Source organism: Nomascus leucogenys, chromosome 5, assembly GCF_006542625.1.
Source record: "Nomascus leucogenys isolate Asia chromosome 5, Asia_NLE_v1, whole genome shotgun sequence".
Lineage (NCBI taxonomy): Eukaryota > Metazoa > Chordata > Mammalia > Primates > Hylobatidae > Nomascus > Nomascus leucogenys.
This window is the reverse complement of record NC_044385.1, coordinates 38,708,745-38,729,432: the sequence shown is the minus strand read 5'-3', so window position 1 is coordinate 38,729,432 and position 20,688 is coordinate 38,708,745.

The following is a 20,688-nucleotide window of genomic DNA, read 5'->3' as shown; positions in this document are numbered from 1 at the left end:
CTGAGTTTCTTGCTTTCAAAAGTGGTTGCTCTGGGAGACAGCATGGTGACATCTGAAAAACTTGGGACTTGGATTCAGAGTGTCTGAGTCTTGGTCCAGGCTTTCACCCGAAAAGGTGGGGTGGCCTAAGCATGTTATTTATGCTGTTAGCTTCAGTTTCCACATCTCCAAAGTTGGGGGCAATAATATTTACCTGACAGAGCTGGTCTGTGAATTAAATCTTCTGCCTTTTATGTTTCAATAGTTTCTTACTTTCTTGCAGAGAGAGCCGGCGTCCCTTGGTCTGACATATGAGGCCTTCAACTGACCCCACTCTCTTCTCATTCCACTCTGCTCTGAGTGTCCTGTGATCAGCCATACCTAAGAACTTGCATTATTCTTTCAGTGTTTTCTCACAGCCCTCATTCCTTTACACAAATAATTCCCTCTTCATGCAAAACCCCTTTCTGCATTATTTGTCTAACAACCTTCTCTTCCCTGAAAACTCAGCTCTTCTTTGGTAATTCCCTTGTTCCATAGGCCTAATTAATTGTGGCTTCTTTGCCAATCCATTTCATCTGTGTAAACCTCCAGTTTAGCAAGTATAATTATTTATGCATCTATCTTTCCTAGAGAATACAGAGTTCCTGTATTATAAATCTTCGTTTCCCCAGTGAGTAATGTCCCATAACAAGTGATGAGTAAATGTAGGTCAAGTAAATACATACAATGTCAGGAGTTTGGAGGCAAAACATTTCTGATGAAATGTCAGAGAGAAGCAGAAGGGCCAAAAATGAGGTCTAGATTCTGATGCTGGCACTCATCTCAACAAGTCATCTTTTCTGGGCCTTGGTTTTCTCATCTTAAAGCAAAAGGATAGCACCAAATGTTCTCTAAGACTCTTGTCAACTCAAGTATCTTCTAATTGTTCTGCTTTTGTGAAACAGCAGAGATTCTACTTTTTTGGCTAAGGGACCCACATCTGAAGGCAGTTAGAAGTAATCACAAAGTAGGGTACAAGACAGAGACAGACTCCACTATAGTGGATAGGGTGTTAGATTAGACTGGAAAATCCAGGTTTAAGTTTTGTCTCTACTGCTTCCTAACAACTATAAGATTTTGCTCAGATAAATTATTTCTTTTCTGGGAACTTTATTTTTCTCATTTGCAATATGGGAAGAATAAAGCTGTAGCAAAGGGCTTGTCAGGATTAAATTGGTAATACATACGATAATTCTGTCTACCCAAAACAGAGAATTGCTATTTTGATTATTATCACTCTCACCAATTTTGAGTTTTGAAAGGTCTACCCAAAAAACCGGAGGGGCTTTTTGAGAGTTTCTTAAAAAGAGATCATTGATGTTAAATTACTGGCCAGGAATTCACACTCTAAATTTTACAATCAAAGTCTTTACAATGTTCATTCTGCTAACTGCTTGATTCCACAGCTACAGCCCTCAACCACTTCAGCTTTGAAGTTAGGCATAAATTAGACCATCTTCAGCTTCTACACTGGGATGAAAATTATTCAGTGGTGAATTGTCTCATAAACTGTGGTCAAATGTACCATCAAACAACACAATAGACATTGTAAGCAGTATAATAATTTCTCAGTGATGCTGGGATGGAGTGCGAGGGCTCCCAGGCCTCAGAGAAGCTGATATATATGTGCTCAAATAAAGTACTGTTTTCTGCTTGATTTCATCGAGAATAACCTCAGATGTCAATTGTGTATCTCTATGTCTATGTTTATGACTTATATAATCCAGGCACCAAAAAATATAAAGTATTTCACAATGTTTTTATGATGAGAGTTTAGAAGTATATGGTGTTGTCGGCTCCCTCTTAGAATCCATCTATTGACTTACAGCTGAACTTTCTGGATGACATGACAATACAGATGAGAGTAGCAGCCGCCCAATTGTCTACATGGACCCTTAGTACCACTCATCCCTCCTGTCCCTATTAAAACACTGAGAAGCAGCAAGCTCATGGTCTGAAAGTCACAGGCATCACTCTAAAATTCTTGCTGAGACTGTAGAATTGTAAGGCAGCCAGTAGGGTTCTGGAGTAAACCCCAGGCCCACAGAGAAGCTGGACTCTGAGGAAAGTGGTCACTTGACTTCCTCCCTCATCTCCTGTTCATCATATTCTTCCAGAGAAGTGGGAGAGGACACAGGGAAAAGAAAAAGGTGTGAGAGTCATTTCACAGTTTGTCAAAATAAGAATTTGTGCATGTAGGCCAGGCACGGTGGCTCACGCCTATAATCCCAGGACTTTGGGAGGCCAAGGCCAGTGGATCACTTGGGGTCAGGAGTTCAAGACTAGCCTAGCCAAAATGGTGAAACCCCATCTTTACTAAAAATACAAAAACTTAGCCGGGTGTGGTGGCAGGTGCCTGTAATCCCAGCTACTGGGGAGGCTGAGGAAGGAGAATTGTTTGAACCTGGGAGGTGGACGTTGCAGTGAGCTGAGATTGTACCACTGCACTCCAGCCTAGTGACAGAGTAAGACTCCATCTTGAAACCAAAAAAGAGCCCGCATTGCCAAGTCAATCCTAAGCCAAAAGAACAAAGCTGGAGGCATCGTGCTACCTGACTTCAAACTATGCTACAAGGCTACAGTAACCAAAACAGCATGGTACTGGTACTACAACAGAAACATAGATCAATGGAACAGAACAGAGCCCTCAGAAATGATGCCGCGTATCTACCACTATCTGATCTTTGACAAACCTGACAAAAACAAGAAATGGGGAAAGGATTCCCTATTTAATAAATGGTGCTGGGAAAACTGGCTAGCCATATGTAGAAAGCTGAAACTGGATCCCTTCCTTACACCTTATATAAAAATTAATTCAAGATGGATTAAAGACTTAAATGTTAGACCTAAAACCATTAAAATCCTACAAGAAAACCTAAGCAATACCATTCAGGACATAGGCGTGGGCAAGGACTTCATGTCTAAAACACCAAAAGCAATGGCAACAAAAGCCCAAATTGACAAATGGGATCTAATTAAACTAAAGAGCTTCTGCACAGCAAAAGAAACTACCATCAGAGTGAACAGGCAACCTACAGAATGGGAGAAAATTTTTGCAACCTACTCATCTGACAAAGGGCTAATATCCAGAATCTACAATGAACTCAAACAAATTTACAAGAAAAAAACAACCCCATCAAAAAGTGGGCAAAGGACATGAACAGACACTTCTCAAAAGAAGACATTTATGCAGCCAAAAAACACATGAAAAAATGCTCATCATCACTGGCCATCAGAGAAATGCAAATCAAAACCACAGTGAGATACCATCTCACACCAGTTAGAATGGCCATCATTAAAAAGTTAGGAAACAACAGGTTCTGGAGAGGATGTGGAGAAATAGGAACACTTTTACACTGTTGGTGGGACTGTAAACTAGTTCAACCATTGTGGAAGTCGGTGTGGCGATTCCTCAGGGATCTAGAACTAGAAATACCATTTGACCCAGCCATCCCATTACTGGGTATATACCCAAAGGACTATAAATCATGCTGCTATAAAGACACATGCACACGTATGTTTATTGCGGCACTATTCACAATAGCAAAGAGTTGGAACCAACCCAAATGTCCAACAACGATAGACTGGATCAAGAAAATGTGGCACATATACACCATGGAATATTATGCAGCCATAAAAAATGATGAGTTCGTGTCCTTTGTAGGGACATGGATGAAGCTGGAAACCATCATTCTCAGCAAACTATGGCAAGGACAAAAAACCAAACACCGCATGTTCTCACTCATAGGTGGGAATTGAACAATGAGAACTCATGGACAGAGGAAGGGATACATCACACTCCGGGGACTGTTGTGGGGTGGGGGGAGGGGGGAGGGACAGCATTAGGAGATATACCTAATGCTAAATGACGAGTTAATGGGTGCAGCAAAACAACATGGTACATGGATACATATGTAACAAACCTGTACATTGTGCACATGTACCCTAAAACCTAAAGTATAATAATAAAAAAAAAATGAAAAAAAAAGACTCCATCTTGAAAAAAAAAATTTATGCACCTAATCTTTTTAGCATAATAGCATTGGATTTATCATCTACTCATTTCAATGGGTACTCGGCAAATACTGCTTTCTGTTAGTGATTGTGTTTTTATACAAAATATGAGTAGTATAGTATGACGGTGAAGAGCTCAGACTCTGAGATCAGAGAATTTGGGGCCAAATCCTGGCTCTGCCATTTATCAACTACGTGACTTTGGGCAAGTTATAAAAGCTTATTGGTCTCAGTTTTTTATGTCTGTAAAGGGAGATAATCTTTTTCTCCTACCTCATAATTGTTATAAATAAAGTTTCAGTGCCACAAAAGAAATAGCACTCGAATATCAAATTTTCTTTTTTCTTCTCAGCAAGGCAATTTACTTCTTTTTTTTTTTTTTTTGAGACGGAATCTTGCTCTGTCACCCAGGCTGGAGTGCAGTGGCGCGATCTCGGCTCACTGCAACCTCCGCCTCCCGGGTTCACGCCATTCTCCTGCCTCAGCCTCTCCAAGTAGCTGGGACTACAGGCGCCTGCCACCATGCCCAGCTAATTTTTTTTTGTATTTTTAGTAGAGACAGTGTTTCACCATGGTCTCGATCTCCTGACCTCGTGATCCGCCCGCCTCAGCCTCCCAAAGTGCTGGGATTACAAGCGTGAGCCACCGCGCCCGGCCAAGGCAATTTACTTCTATAGAAGGGTGCACCCTCACAGATGGAGCAATGGTGAGCACACACGTGGACAAGGGAGCGAAAGGAGTTCTTATTCCTGATGCATGTGGCTAACATAAGGATGCTGTGATGTCTAATGAGATATTACCTGTAAGGCACTTAGAATAATGCTCAGCACCTGGGAAAACTGGCTACCATAAGCAGAAAACTGAAACTGGACCCCTTCCTTACCCCTTATACAAAAATTAACACAAGATGGATTAGAGACTTAAATGTAAAACCCAAAACCATAAAAACCCTGGAAGAAAATCTAGGCAATACCGTTCAGGACATAGGCGTGGGCAAAGATTTTAATGAAATCACGAAAAGCAATTGCAACAAAAGCTAAAGTTGACAGATGGGATCTAATTAAACTAAAGAGCTTCTGCACAGCAAAATAAAGTATCATCAGAGTGAACAGGAAACCTATAGAATGGGAGAAAATTTTTGCCATCTACCTATCTGACAAAGGTCTAATATCCAGAATTTACAAGGAACTTAAACAAATTAGCAAGAAAAAAAAACCCAATCAAAAAGTGGACAAAGGACATGAAGAGATACTTCTCAAAAGAAGACATTTATGCAGCCAACAAACCTATGAAGAAAAGCTCAACGTCACTGATCATTAGAGAAATGCAAATCAAAGCCACAATGAGATACCATCTCATGCCAGTTAGAATGGTGATTATTAAAAAGTTAAGAAGTAACATGCTGGTGAGGCTGTGGAGAAATAGGAACACTTTTACACTGTTGGTGGGAATGTAAATTAGTTCAACCATTGTGGAAGACAGTGTAGTGATTCTTCAGGGATCTAGAACCAGAAGTACCATTTGATCCAGCAATCCCATTATTGAGTATATATGCAAAGGAATATAAATAATTCTACTATAAAGACACATTCACACGTATGTTTATTATAGCACTATTTACAATAGCAAAGACATGGAACCAACCCAAAAGCCCATCAGTGATAGACTGGATAAAGAAAACGTGGTACATATACATCATCAAATACTATGCTGCCATAAAAAGGAATGAGATTATGTTTCTTTGCAGGAACATGGATGAAGCTGGGAGTCATCATCCTTAGCAAACTAACACAGGAACAGAAAACCAAACACCACATGTTCTCACTCCTAAGTGGGAGCTGAACAATGAGAACACATGGACACAGGGAGGGGAACAACACACACCAGGGCCTGTCATGGGCGGCAAGGGGTGGGAGAGCATCAGGACAAAGAGCTAATGCAGGCAGGGCTTAATACCTAGATCATGGGTTGATAGGTGCAGCAAACCACTATAGCATATGTTTACCTATGTAACAAACCTGCATGTTCTGCACATGTATCCAAAACTTAAGGTAAAAAAAAAAAAAGAAAAAATAATGCTCAGTACCTAGATTTTTTTCAGTGGATATCAGCTGCTTATTATTCTACCTTGTGAGCTTCTTAAGGGCGAGGACTATGAATTCATTCATTCAACAACTACCAAGCATGTACTATGTGCCAGGCACTGGATTTACGGAGATGGTTAGCACACTAGTACCTGACAACAGAGTCTAGTGGAGATCAATAGGTACTTTTCTACAAATATGGAGATGAGTCCTATGTGAGGTATATACAAGATAATAAGGGACCTCAGTGTTACAATGATTAATTTTGCCCAAGAGAGCCAAGAAGAATTCAACCTTGAAGTTGGAAAGGCATATACCAGATTTGAAAGGCAGAGAGAACATTCTAGGGGAAGTGCATGTTAGATACTTACACATATCTGTGTGTGTGTATACACATAGGAATATATATACATATATATATTCAAGATTGAACATATGTATACATATGGAATATTGTTAAATCATCTCTGAGAGATATGATTTTAAATGTCCCATTTTGACTACAGATTTGCTGATCTGTCAGTATTTGTCCTATAAGTTTTTAGTCAATATTAGGTAAATATAAGTTTATGATTGTTATATCTTCCTGGAAGAGGTTCTTTTCATTATTATCTAGTATTTTTTATTTTTACTAATGCTTTTTTTCTTAATTTGTTTTTGGTGAAATACTAATATCATTACCAGCTTTATTTGAATCATATGTTACATCTTGTTTCATACAATTTAGTTTCAGTCTTTGGGCCATTTTGTTTTGAATATGTCCCTTTCATGAAGTGTATAGCCAAATGACCTAAAAATCTAATGTGATAATCTCTAGCTTTTAATAAATGAATTTAATTCATTTACCATTATTTTGATTACTACTTTTTGGATATATTTTTACCATTTTATTTTGTGTTTCTTTTTTCTTCTTACTAATGAATATCATTTGATGGTTCTTAAAACAAGTCTTTATAGGTAGAAAACACTCTTTTTTTGTGAATCTGAATGTGATTTTATTTTTCTTACTTCTTTTTATGGTCTGAACTGTATTTCTCCCCTACCCCCAAATTTATATGTTGAAGTTCTAACGCCCAGTCCTTACAATGTGACTGTTTAGAGATAGATCCTGTAAAGGGGGTGATTAAGTTAAAATGAGGCTGTTTGTGTGGGCCCTAATCCAATATGACCAGTGCCCTTTTAAGAAAAGGTAAATTGGACCCATAAAGAGACACCAGGGATGTCCATACATAGGGAAAAAGACTATATGAGGGTACAGTGAGAATCCAACCATTTGCAGGCCAAGGAGAGAGGCCTCGGGAGAAACCCAAACTGCCAACACCTTAATCTTGGACTTCTAACCTGAAAGACTGTAAGAAAATAAGTTTCTACTGTTTAAGCCAGCTGGTCTGTGATATTTTGTTATAGCAGCCCTAGCAAACTCATACACTCTTGAATGACAGTAATACAGGGTGTAGAAGTCTAAGTCAAGTATTTTCCTCTCAAACATTTTGAAGATGTCTGTTTTCTTCTGGCAGAGATTGCTGCTAATGAATTACTTGCTGTCAGACTCACTGTCATTCTATGGTAGGTAATTTGTCCATTTTCTATAGTAGGTTAGAAGATATTCTTTGTATCCATGATATTGTGCACTTTTTATGTCAGTATAGTTCTATTTTTATTTATCTTTTGGCCCTTTTGTGTTTTCAGTCTCAGTCCAGTGGTCTATTTTCTATGCTGAAAAATTTTCATTCATTGTCTTTTCAAATACTGCTTTTCTACCCTTCTCTAGAAGTGAGCCAATCATAGTTAGCTTGGCTCAAGTCCTAGTTGCACAGCTGTTCTGCTCCCTGCTGGAGCTTTATAGAAACCCCAACCCTGGGCAACAGGTGGTGTGACATTAAGCCTCCTTTTGTGGATAGGAGAGTTCTCCCCTAGACGCTCAGTTTTAGTGCATGATAGTCACTCTAGTTCCCTGCCACATTTGGTTCTCAATGCCCCAGAAATTCAACTGCCAGCTGTCTTGGATAGTTAGGTGAAGAGGCTTGTGGAGCACACCACCTTTGGTTCCCTGATTACTGCTATGTGTTTTCTTTTATTTATAGACCACAGAGATGCTTATCTTTCTTTCTTTTAACTGTGATTTTCAGAAACTTTTTATTTTAAAATAATTTTGGTCTTACAGAAGAGTTTCAGAGATAGTATAGAAAGTTCCCGTATACCTTTCACACAGCTTATCCTAATGTTAACATCTTATATAACACAGTTAGGTTTTTAATTTTTTCTTTTTTGTACTGAATATTTGACACTCAAAGGCAGGGGAAGCATGAATGCACTGAGCCACCTTGACCAAAAGCTCTAAGCCAGAAATGTTTCCATTGATTAGCCATTTAATCACCCATCCACGCATTCAACAAGAATGTTTTCAGCTTATGATGTTAGCACTGTCCTAGGCACAAGGAACATGGCAGTAAACAGACCAGGCAAACATTCCTGCCCCTGTGTTGTTAAAATGTTAGTGTTGGAGATAGACATAAAGAATATAAAAATGGTAAAATCTATAGTGTATTAAATAGTGGTAACTGCTAAGCAGAAAAGGAAAGCATGAGGAGAGGATAAGAAGTGTTAGGGGATAGTGGGGGATTGTTTGCGGTATTCAATATGAGGCTGGGAAGGCCTCTTTGAGAAGGACAATTGAATGAATAACTAGAGAGGTGTGGGTGTAAGCTGTACAAATACCAGGGGAAAACAGTCCTCCAAGTAACCTTGAGAACTAGGCATTATAACCACAAGGAAACAGGTTTAGAGGAATTAAGAAACTTGCTTCTGCATACAGCCAATAAATGGAAGAACTGTGATTTGAATCCAGGTCTTCCTGACCCCAGAGCTTGTGCTCTTATCTGGGTAGCTAAGCACAGATGTACAAAGAGTCATGTATATCCCTTCAAAGGGTGCATTCTGGTCCTTTTACTCACATAACAGTACAAATCCATGGTGTTCTCATAAACCTTTCAAGAAAACCCTAGAAATCTATTTACAGAGTACTTGAGGTTTTTCAACAAGTTGTTTTCGTTGAACTAGCTGAACTTCATAAAATATGACTTTGACCTTTCCAGCCAGTGGTCCAGGAGCTGGAATGGTCATGGCCAGTGTGGAAGGTGGCCAGTGCCTCTGTGCAGGGCAGCTCATTTGTCAGCTCCCACACCAATAGGAAAGCTAATAATTCTTCTCTAGACTGTTTGTTCTTATTTTGCTACCTTTGGGCACTCATATCATCCACTTTTCATCAAAATATATCATGGAAAAGAGCCTTTACGAGTAAACCCTACTGATTCTTACAAAGCAGAGAGACAACCAGTTTATGTTATAACGGGTTTGGATTACAGGGAATTTTAAAGGACAGCACATATAGTTTGTTCTTTAGAAGCCATGTAACAATATTAACCTGTGCCCAAGAGGTCTCATGGGGTCATTTTAGTGTTTGTAAGACTCTCCTGAAGTGTTTAAACATAGATTCCTGAGCCAGACCTTCAGGAATGGGATTCAAGTCATTGAGGACGATAAGGCATCTGCCTATTCAGCACTTTACCCCTCCCACAAGTGACCTTTTTTTTGGTTCAGAAGGTCAAATGCAGATTCCTCCTGAAGAAATTAATGGCCTCTCCAGGATAGACCCCAGCCTACCTCACCAAAGATTAATTAATTTTGTCACTGTCATCCCTCCCCCATGCTCCTAGTTCCTTACTCCTTCCCTTCATCATCCTATGTACATGCGTCCTGACCATGGCACACTAGTCGCTATTTCCTTGAACTTTTCCACTCATATAATTTTGTTCCAGTAAGTTGAGTTCCTTGCCTGAAAAGCTTTTTCTCTCATCCCTGCATGTCAAGTTCCCACTCTTTGTTCAAGACTCCATTCACCCTATAAGCCTTCCTAATCTTTCAGTTAAAATTAATTCTTCCTTTTTTGTGTTTCCATAGTTTGGGGGAAAAAAAGGACAAGGAGGAGGAGGAGAAAAAAGTGGAGGAGGAAGAGGAGAGAAGGAGGATAGGGAGAAAGAAGAAGAAAATGAAGAGGAAAAGGAGGTGGGGAGGAGAGGAAAGATGAGGAGAAAGAGGAAAGAGAAGAAAGCGAAAAGGAGATACTACTATGGTGGATCTTGACATGGCTTGCCCTCAATAGGTCCAAATGGGTGATCTTTTATCCTTCTACCCTTCAGAGGCCTAGCTTTTTTTTTTTTTTTTTTTTTTTTTTTTTCAGAAGAACACATTCACCAAGTCTTTGTTAACTCAAGAGGAGGATTGTTAGCAATTAGCACATTAGTAGTGTGAAATAAGTGAAGTTCTAACTAAGTGCTAAAAATTATTGGTCTCCTATGCAGATGAAATGGCCCTGCAATATCGTTGCCTATATACTTGTATATACTGTTTGGCTCAGAAATTCTTCTTTTTATTCTTTTTCACATTTCAACTTTTACCCTAAGCTTTAGCTGAGATCTAATTGGAATCCTTGAAAGTCACTTGGAGTTGGGCTCTGCATTCTTGCTGAGGCTGTCTAGTACACCAGGGTGAAGAGTAATAAGCATAGAGCCTGGGCATAGTGGCTCACACCTGTAATCCCAGCACTTTGGGAGGCGGAGGTGGGAAGATCGCTTGAGGCCAGGAATACAAGGCCAGCCTGGGCAACATAGAGAGATCCTGTCTCTACAAAAAATAATAAAAATTAGCTGGGCATGGTGGTGCACACCTGTAGTCCTAGATACTCAGGAGGCTGAGGCCAGAAAGTAGCTTGAGCCCAGGAGTTCAAGGCTGCAGTGAGTTATTATTGGCACTGCACTCCCGAGTTAAAACCCGTCTCTTTAAATAATAATAATAATAAGCACAGACTCTAGAGCCAATACTTCCACCCATTGCCAAATTGCAAAACCTGTCTTTTAGCAAAACCAGTCTACTGTAGAAAACAAGTGTGTTTCCTCTCCATTTCTTAAAACGTGGATAATACTTCCCTCAGAGGCTTTTATAAGAACTAAATGAGAAAATATATGAAGGACATTAACACAAGGACTAATCTCAGAGTTAGTGCAAAATAAAAGGTATAATTATGATTCTAGTTCCTAATGATGATTCCTTCTCCAGAGGCACTGTCAGAAAAGAGCTGTTCTCAGTGGGCCCATTTTCAGCCCCTGTACCACATGAGCAAAAGCAGCTCTGCAGTTGCTTGTGCCTCTTTAGGGTATTTAACCTTCCCTGATTAACTTGATTCAAAATGATTACCTCGTTCTGCTCCTGGTTCCTTCCTTTCCCAATTGAATGAGGGCATCCTGGCTTTGGTGCTGCCTCTTCCCACCTCTGAAGAGAACAGCTCCTGGAGGAATGAAGCTGGATGTGAGTCCTCCAAGAAAGCACAACAATGGCATTCTACATATTAATTTTAACTTTGCATTTGGAAATAATTTCAGACTTACAAAAAAGTTTCAGAAATAGAACTTTCCTGTCTACCTTTTTATCCAAATTCCCGAAATGTTAATTTCTTTTTCACATACACATTGTATAATAATTAAATTTAGGAAAAGTGCATTGATGCAATATTAGTATCTAATCTATGGCCTTAATGCAAATTTCTCCAGTTGTCCCACAAATATCCTTTTTTTCTGGTTCAGCATCCAATCCAGTATCACACAATATATTTCACTGTGATGTCTCCTTAATCACCTTTAATCTGGTACATTTCCTGAGTCATTCTTTGACTTGATATATAATATATGACTTAATACTTTTGAGGAGAACTGACCATTTTGTAGATTGTTCCTCAGTTAGTCTGATATTTCCTCATAATTAAATTCTGGTTTTGCATTTTTAGCAAGAATATGATAAAATGATGTTGTGTCCTTCTAAATGCGTTATATAAGAAGGCACGTGGTGTCCATTTGTCCCATTAATGGTGATGTTAATTAACTATGATCCCTTCATTAAGGTGCTGTCAAAGTGGAGATATTGTGGACCTATGTGAAGATTCTGTTTCTCATCATTTTTTTGTTGTTCACTAATTTTAGTATCTCTTGAAGATGCTTGCCTGAAACAATAATTACTTTCCGGTTGCCAGATGGTGATTTCTATTTTCCTCATTTCTTTCTTAAACACTTCTTAGTTAGAATTCTACTCTAACAAAGAGGTTTTCCTTCTCATTTTTCATTCATTCATATGTTTATTACTTTGTATCAGTATGAACTCATAGATACTTTAGTGTCTGATTATAAATTTTATATTCATGATTTTGTGGCTAACATTACCCTAGATGTGGCCACTGAAAATTCTTTCAAGCTGGCCACTGAACCCTTTTGAAATGTTCTTACATTATTTGCCTGTTTTTCCTTCTGAAAATTGTGTGGAAGCTATGGCAGATCAGGAAAATAAAGCCTTTCTGACCTATCCCAGTGAATTTGAGCAACTCTGTTGGTCGCCCTGCCCTTTCAATGACTGTAATTTAGCTGTGCCAACATGCTGTTAGATGTAACCTATATGTAGGTGTTACCCAAATGGTGTTTGTGTGTATATTTGCTTTTTCAATGATTGCTATGTGATCTATCATTATTTCTTCTCTGTTGTTAGTTTCTTTGAAAAATTTTGTAAGAACCCAACAACACAATTCCCCATGGCCTCTTGAGCTCTAAAACACACTTTTTCTGCATTGTTCCAGCACTGGATTCTATTTAATTAACATTTGATTTTGCATTGCAAGACCCTGATATACATTAAAAGGTCACCACCCAGTCATTTATCTTTTAAAGTAACTGGACCAGTTATTTTTTTAAATTTCCATCAGGTTAAAATGGTTAGCAATTTTTCTCCTTGCAGTGTCCCTTCAGCCTGGACCAGACGGATAATAGATCAGTGTAGGTTCAGATGCATTACAACATTAGTCATCAATTAGGTTTAAACCAGCAGTGTAATATATCATTTATCTTGCCTGCCACGGCTCTTTTGAACATTTAATTTTTTAAGGCCTCTCAGGGTTTTTTTTTTTCTTTCTAACTGGCCTCCTGCCTCTCTCCTTTGTCTCCGACACAGCCATGTCCTTAAGGAACAATAAAAATTAGATTTGTTTGACCTGCTCTCAGGGTTCATTTCAGTGAGATGGATTTTAATAGCTTTGACTGGTTGGGCAGACAGCTTTTATGTAATATTCCAGACATTTACGCACTGTCTTTTGCTGAGCACTGAGCAGGTGTGTACGTGAGAGGATGTGTCTGTGTGCCACTAAGGAGCTCCTTATTATTCCTTTCACATCAAATAATCCTCTGGGAAACTGCTTACTTCTAGATATGATGGGCATCTCATTAAGTGCTCAAGTCATTGGCATGTCTTTCTCCTCCTAATAACTTTGTTTTAATCTCCTGCATTCAGCCTGTATCGCACTGTTAATGTGAAAGGGATGCTCTTTGCTCAATGACGTCTTTCTGAGTTGACTTGGGTTGTGATGGGTTCTTTCTGTTTTTTTAGGTGGCTGACAACACCTTCTACATGAATATTCTGATTCAGCATTTCTCATTGCAAGGTGGATTGAGGTCATAGGGAGAGCAAGGGCTTCTTAGCCACGTTCCCCATGGCTTGAATGGTGATTCAGTCTTTCTCAAATCAGCTGCTGTCTGACTTCAAGCTGGTGACCTCCTCCTCCTGTGTCTCAGTGTCCACCATACTAGAATAATGATAATACCTCTCTTGCAATGTAGTCACCAGTTTTCAGCAAAAGTATGGAAGTCTCTGGAGTGCCTGACACAACAGCAGGGATTTTTTGTTTTTAAGCAACTCTAAATTCAGGTTTGTTGTTGCTGTTGTTATTGTTGTTGTTTTGCAAGGAGTGTATAATAATATTCATTCCACAAAAATTTACTGAATGTCTACTTGGTTCCTGGTACTCTTGTAGACAGGGGTAGCATCAAAACAAAGATTTTCGCCCTCATGGAGGTTAAATTCTTGAGGGACAGATCAATAGTAGATAAAGTAAATAAGTGAAATACTGGTATGTTAGATAGTACTAAGCACTAGGGAGAAAAAGATAGAGCAGGGTTGTTGAAATGGTTAAGTAAGATAACATATACAATGTTCCTAGCTGGTGTCTGGTACATAATCAGTAATCAATTAATAATACTTATTTATATCAATCATTTATTCATTATTTCACATTTATTCAACATCTGTTGAAATTATACTTTGGGCTAGGCACAGATGCTGTGACTCTTGTGTCTTTTGGAACTTTGAGGCATAAAATTCCTGTCCTCTCCTCTCCCCTCCCTTTCCTGTCCCTTCCCTTCCCCTCTTCCTTCCTCTCTTCCTTCCTCTCTTCCTTTCTTTCTTTCTTTCTTTTTCTTTCTTTCTTTCTTTCTTTCTTTCTTTCTTTCTTCTTTCTTTCTTTATTTCTCTCTTTTTCTTTCTCTCTCTCTCTCTATTCTTCTCTTTCTTCTTTCTTTCTTTCCTTCTTTCTCTCATGGTATTCCTACTTTCTACCAGCACGTTGCTAAGTTGCTAGGATATAGAGATGAACAGAGTAGTAGGTCCCTGTCTGCAAGTTGCTCATAGTCGATGGAATCTCAGCTATGACAGAAACCAAAGAATCATGGAGACAGGAGGATAGTTCAATGGGGGCATAGAAGGAGATTGAATTTAAGAAAGGCAGGGTGGGAGAAAAGACATCAGTTTGAGATTTCTAGCTTCTGCAGCCTTCTGGCAAAACACACTTGCAATTTTCTGATGCTGATGGTTATGTCTGTCAATGACTCAGGCTGCTGGGTGATCTCCTCTAGTTCCTCAGCTATTTCTTTGAAGCTGCTTCAAGATCCAATAAGTGGGTGAGAGCAGGCCTGGCACATAGGGAGACTCAAACCAAATAGCTTTACTGTTAGAAAGGCCTTCAAGCTTCTGTTGGAAGAAGAGCTGTAAGCTACTGGCTGACTTGAAGTTTCTTGTGCTGGGAAAAAGATTCAATGGGGAAAATGAGGAAAATTAGCTGAGATGTTTCCATATTTTAATATATTGAGATGACCAAATTTTAATTTTGACCCTGCCAAGAATTTATTTGACTGTGCACTCTGAAAAATGTAGTGGTTGGATTAAATAAACTTCTGGCTCTGAAAATAATTCTACAGAATTAGTAATCACTCTACACTCATTCATATAGTTGCTAACCTAACCATCCATTTACTTATTCTTTTATTCTTATTTATTTTTATTCATCTGTGTTTTTGAGCATCTTCTTTCTGCTAGGCATTGTGCTGTATGCTGCATTACAATACAATGTGGTTCTAGTAATCAAAAACTGAACAATGTGAACTGTAGTTTTTGGAGATTATTTAAATTCTCTTTGACTTTACTAGAAGACATTAAAAAATAACAACAACAACAACAACAATCCTTCCTCAGCTTTACTCTACAGCGTAGTAGCTGTGTGAATGAGACAGGACAAGTGCAAATCCCTTTTGTTCCCATTCCATAGAAAAGTAAATCAAGGCACTGAGAAATCTAGTGGGAATAGCAGGTACTGGCCTGGGTGCTAGTAATACAAGGTGAACAAGGACTGTGACCAACCATTTCAGTTTGCCAAAGACTGTCCCAGTTTTAAAACTGAAAGCACAAAATGCTAGAAGACCCTTCAGTCCGGTCTGCAAGGGCAGTTGGTCACCCAAGAATTCCTGTAAAATTGTTCCCACATTACAGAACACTAAGTATCATGACAGGTACATGAATAAAATCAGTAAGATTTACTGATTTGGGTTAAAACAAATAAATATCATGCTGAAAACACTCAATTGCTTTCCCCCAGAGGCCTGAAATGTGTCTAGTGCTCTTTTTCATGAATCCCCAAGTTTAGCTGGTTATTGAATAGACAGAAGATACTTGTTTCATGAAGAAACTGGTGATGAGATAAAAACATTGTATTATGATGTTAAATGGCCAATTTACATCCCTTCCCTTTACTCTCTGAGTGCTAAATGGCAAGTTCAAGGAGCACAGGCTATTCTTGGAAGGATATATTACTTTGGACATTTCTGCACTATAGTTTTACTTTAGGTAAGCTGGTTGGGGGAAAGGGGAGACAAAATTCTCTGAATGCTATGAATAAATCACTTTGCATCCCATACAACTCTACACTTCTTGGAGCAGATGGCTCTCTGCCTCTGGTTGCTTTTTAAAACATAGCATTATATTATGTCTGCTCTTTTTTTAAAAAAAAACACCACCACAAAACTAATGACCAGACCAATTCATCAAATGAAGAGGGTAGTGGACTGGGGGTCAGAAAAAGCTCAGGGTTTTTATAAAATTTGAAACCTTAGGATAGTTCATTTCTCTCCTGGGGTCTCAGCATTTCCACCTGGAAAGAGGCACAGCCATGCCTGTCTCAACACCTTCCCCAGCCCCTCGCAAAATGTCCTGAACTCTAGGAAGGAAGACGCAAATGACCATCACTTCATGCGAAGAGTATTCTGTTTTGATTAACAAATAATCCTGGCTGTAGTATTAAATCATGTATGACCTTAGACAGATTACTTAGCCTTTCTGGATTTCACTTTACTCATCTACAAATTGGGAGACTGCAAACCAACAACAAAGTATTGTTATAAGGATTAGCAATAACATAAGCAAAGCTCCCTGCACAGTACAAGACCCTGGGTAAGATAAATAAGATGTCTGGAGACCTTAGTTTTGGCTCCAAGATTGTCTCTGACTTCATAAGACAATGATTCCATGAAAATTATATTCACATTGATGAATCAAATACTTTCTGGAGCAAATATGATTGATTCAGTTTGTATTTTTGATTGAATTTCTGTACAGCACAGTTTGCCATTTCTGATTTTTCCCATTTTAATTTTATTATAAAATATTTCTTTGTAAATTATGAAAGAAATATTTTATGAATTAATCAGTATTTTTTACATGACGAACTGAGTATAGCTTCTGTCACTTCAGGTTTTCTTTTGTGAACATTAATTCTATAAAATTCAGTCTCAAAATCTATTCTTGTTTAGGAAGAGTTGATATTTTTGTTAATTTGTAGTCAATAACATATTCTACTATATGTGATTTTCATCCATTATATTTTGCATCAAGTATTTCTACCAGTAGTGTTCGTTAAGGATCCAAAAGTCATTGAACATAAGACTGAGAAGTAGCATCTGTGCTTTTTTAAAGCAAAGGATAGAGAGCATTACTACAGCAAGGAAGAAGTATGACGTGAGTCAGAGTCAAAGTGGTGGGGTCAAAACATCCTTCTTCATTCCCAATCTCTCCCTTACTCTCCTTCACCGTGGACTGGGCTTTTGACATTGGCATTCACCTGATCCCCACCTGAGCTGGCCGTACTCTTTGCACAGCATTATTGAAGAGAATAGAGACATTAAAGGTCTTTGATTCCTTGTTGCTTTCCCTGATGTCCTTCATGCTTAGAGACAGCCTCTTTTTGCTTTTTACCAGCTCATTCCAGCAGAGCTTGCACCTGAGTTTGCGAGAACCTTGTTTTAGCAAAAAAAACCTTATTTTGAACACAAGTTTCTGATGAGGAGTAAAAGACACAGTGTTGACCAAGAATCTCACATAATGTCTGACATGGTGGCCCTTAATTTTTAGGAATTTGTTCTTTTATCCGTGCCCCTGGGCTTGTTGTTTTCTCAGGGAGACAATGAGGTCCAATAGAAAGGGCACGGGCTTCAGAATCAGATTGATCTGGGTTAAAATCTGAATTCTCCCATTTTTTAGCTGTTACTGGATGAGTTATTTCATTTATCTGAGCCTCAGTTTTGTTAGTAAAGAATGGGAGAAAAATGTTTTTTATATATGAGCATTGTTGCGAAAGATAAATTACAATACATGTAAAACATTCACTCAGGAACTGGGAATACATAGTCCCTGCCCACATACGGTGTAGGGAGGGACTCAGACATCAGCAAATAATAATCAAATTAATAAATTATTATAATCATGATGACGACATTGAAAGGGGTTCTCTAAGGGCAAATAAGAAAACCTAATGTCATTGGGGCTTGGGAGTGTCACTCAAACCATGGTACACATGATGGCTATGCCACGTTTTCATATATGTGTGTGTATTAGTCTGTTTTCAAACTGCTGATAAAGACATATCCAAGGCTGGATAATTTATGAAGAAAAAGAGGTTTAATGGACTCACAGTTCCACATAGCTGGGGAGGCCTCACAACCATGGCAGAAGGCAAAAGACATGTGTTACATGGCGGCAGGCAAGAGAGAAAATGAGAGCCAAGCGAAAGGGATTTCCCCCTATAAAACCATCAGATCTCATGAGACTTATTCTGTACCACGAGAACAGTGTGGGGGATACTGCCCCCATGATTCAGTTGTCTTCCACTGGGCCCCTCCCACAACACGTGGGAGTTATGGGAGCTACAATTCAAGATGAGATTTGGGTGGGAACACAGCCAAACCATATCAGTGTGTGTATGTGTTCTTGTGTATGTGTATGTGAACAGTGGATACAAGTACAGTCTTTGTAATTAGGCAGATGTGAGCTTGAATTTTGATTTTTACCACATATGAGTGAATTTTGGCAAAGTAATTTTCTAAATCTCAGTTTCTCATCTGTAAAAGAGGGGGCATGACACATCTACCACATGGGACTGTCCTAAGGATTTTCCTCCCCTTCCTCCTCATCTCTAACTTCTACTGAGTGCTTTCTGCATGCCAGGTACCATATACTCAGTGCTTTACATCTATGTAATCCCCACAGTAATCCCCTGAAATTGGGACTATTAATATCCTGAGGAAACTGGACCAAAAAGAGGTTGGGGAACTTGCCCAAGGATATACACTCATAAGTGATAGAAAGAATTTCGACCAATAATCTGGCTCACATGCCATGTGTTTTACACAAGATACATGGAGAGAGAGCTCAATACGTGGGTGCTCTTCTCATCCTGATAATTTATCATCATTTTTGTTTTCTCCATCAAGGGGATATAGATTTTCATTATTCCTAACCATCTGCCCAAGATCTATAGAACACAATAGGTGCTCTATAAGTGCATTCTGAATAGATGAATGTACTGGATGTGGCAGAGGCAGTCCCGTTGTAGAGGTGGTGGGTGAGATGGGACAGGATTAAGCACCCTCCCCCGCTGCTCCCCAGTACTTTCAGAAAGCCTTTCAGCACCCTTGATTGCCATGTGCTCTGACAAATGCATAAAATATGGTCCCTTTCTAGCTGCTTGCTCGGTCTGTTTCTGGAAAGGTGCCAGCCATCTATTTGATCAACTTCGGGCAGCAGTGTGGTAGTCAAGGCTGAACAGAGTGCAGCCGGCTGAGAAAATGGGTAAATATTTTATAGACCCTACGGTAAATAATGTATACATTCAGAGAAACAAGGTGAATCTTTTATAGGCCTGAGCCCCTGTTAAGTCAGCAATTAAATGCTGGTGCTGGAAGAAATAAAAGCTAGTCCTAAATCTTCCTACCTTACAGTCAAAGGCCTGCACTTAATCTCCGGGCAAGAAGTTCAGTCTCTATTCACTGATGCTGATTATTTTTTACTATTTTTTTTGAGAGTCAGAGTCTTATTTTTTGAGAGACAGACTCCGTTGCCCAGGCTGGAGTGCAGTGGCAGCCTCAAACTCCTGGGCCTCAAGCAATCCCCCTGCCTCAGTCTTCTGAGTAGCTAGGACTACAGGTGCACATCACCATTCCTGGCTAATTTTTACATTGTTTGTAAAGACGGGGTCTCCCTGTGTTGCCAGGCAGGTCTCAAACCCCTGGCCTCAAGCAATCCTCCTGTGTTGGCCTCCCAAAGTATTGAAATTATAGGTGCAAGCCATTTCTTCTGGCCTCTGTTCACTGATGCTGAGTTGCTCAATTTTCAGTAGTTTTTTCTGCAAAGAAAAGTCCTTTTCTTTATTCCAATGCTACTTGTAGATGTATATGCACAAATGTCTCTTTACTTATATTTGCATATATATATATTTATATTGAGTGTCTATGTGTAGACCTTCACATGTGAGATTTATTTTAATCCTCACAGCAATTCCAGTGAGGTGCATGTAGTAGGTACATAACAAATATTTGGTTTCCTTTGTTTGTTGAGGACCTACCTTGTGCCAAGCCCTCCCCTAGGTGGTATGGTACCATAAGCCTGGAGTATACAGTCTAATGGTAGGAGATAAATAGTAAACATGAGTTTCGCATGGAGATAAGTGCTGGGGAAAAAAATGAAGCTGAGTAAGGGGAACAGAAAGTGCCAAGCAGAAGGCTTATTGGCAGGATAACCTCTGAACAGACACGTGCAGTTTGGATGGTGGTGGTGAGCATGCTTCCTATAGTTTCAAGGGATTATAGCAAATGTTGTGTTGTTTGGCCTAGATCAGGACCAAGGCATTTATTCCCTCGGCTTCTGGAAGCTGCACGCCTTCACTGGAACTGCCCTCAACTGAAGGAACTTTCTCAATGAAGTTTTGTCCCTACTTTCCAGTTCACATCCAATGACTGTTGATGCAGGTTTTTAAAGACCTGACCCCTTGTGTCAATGGGAATAACCCTGAGTGGGCATCCTGGGTGGCATTGAGGATCCT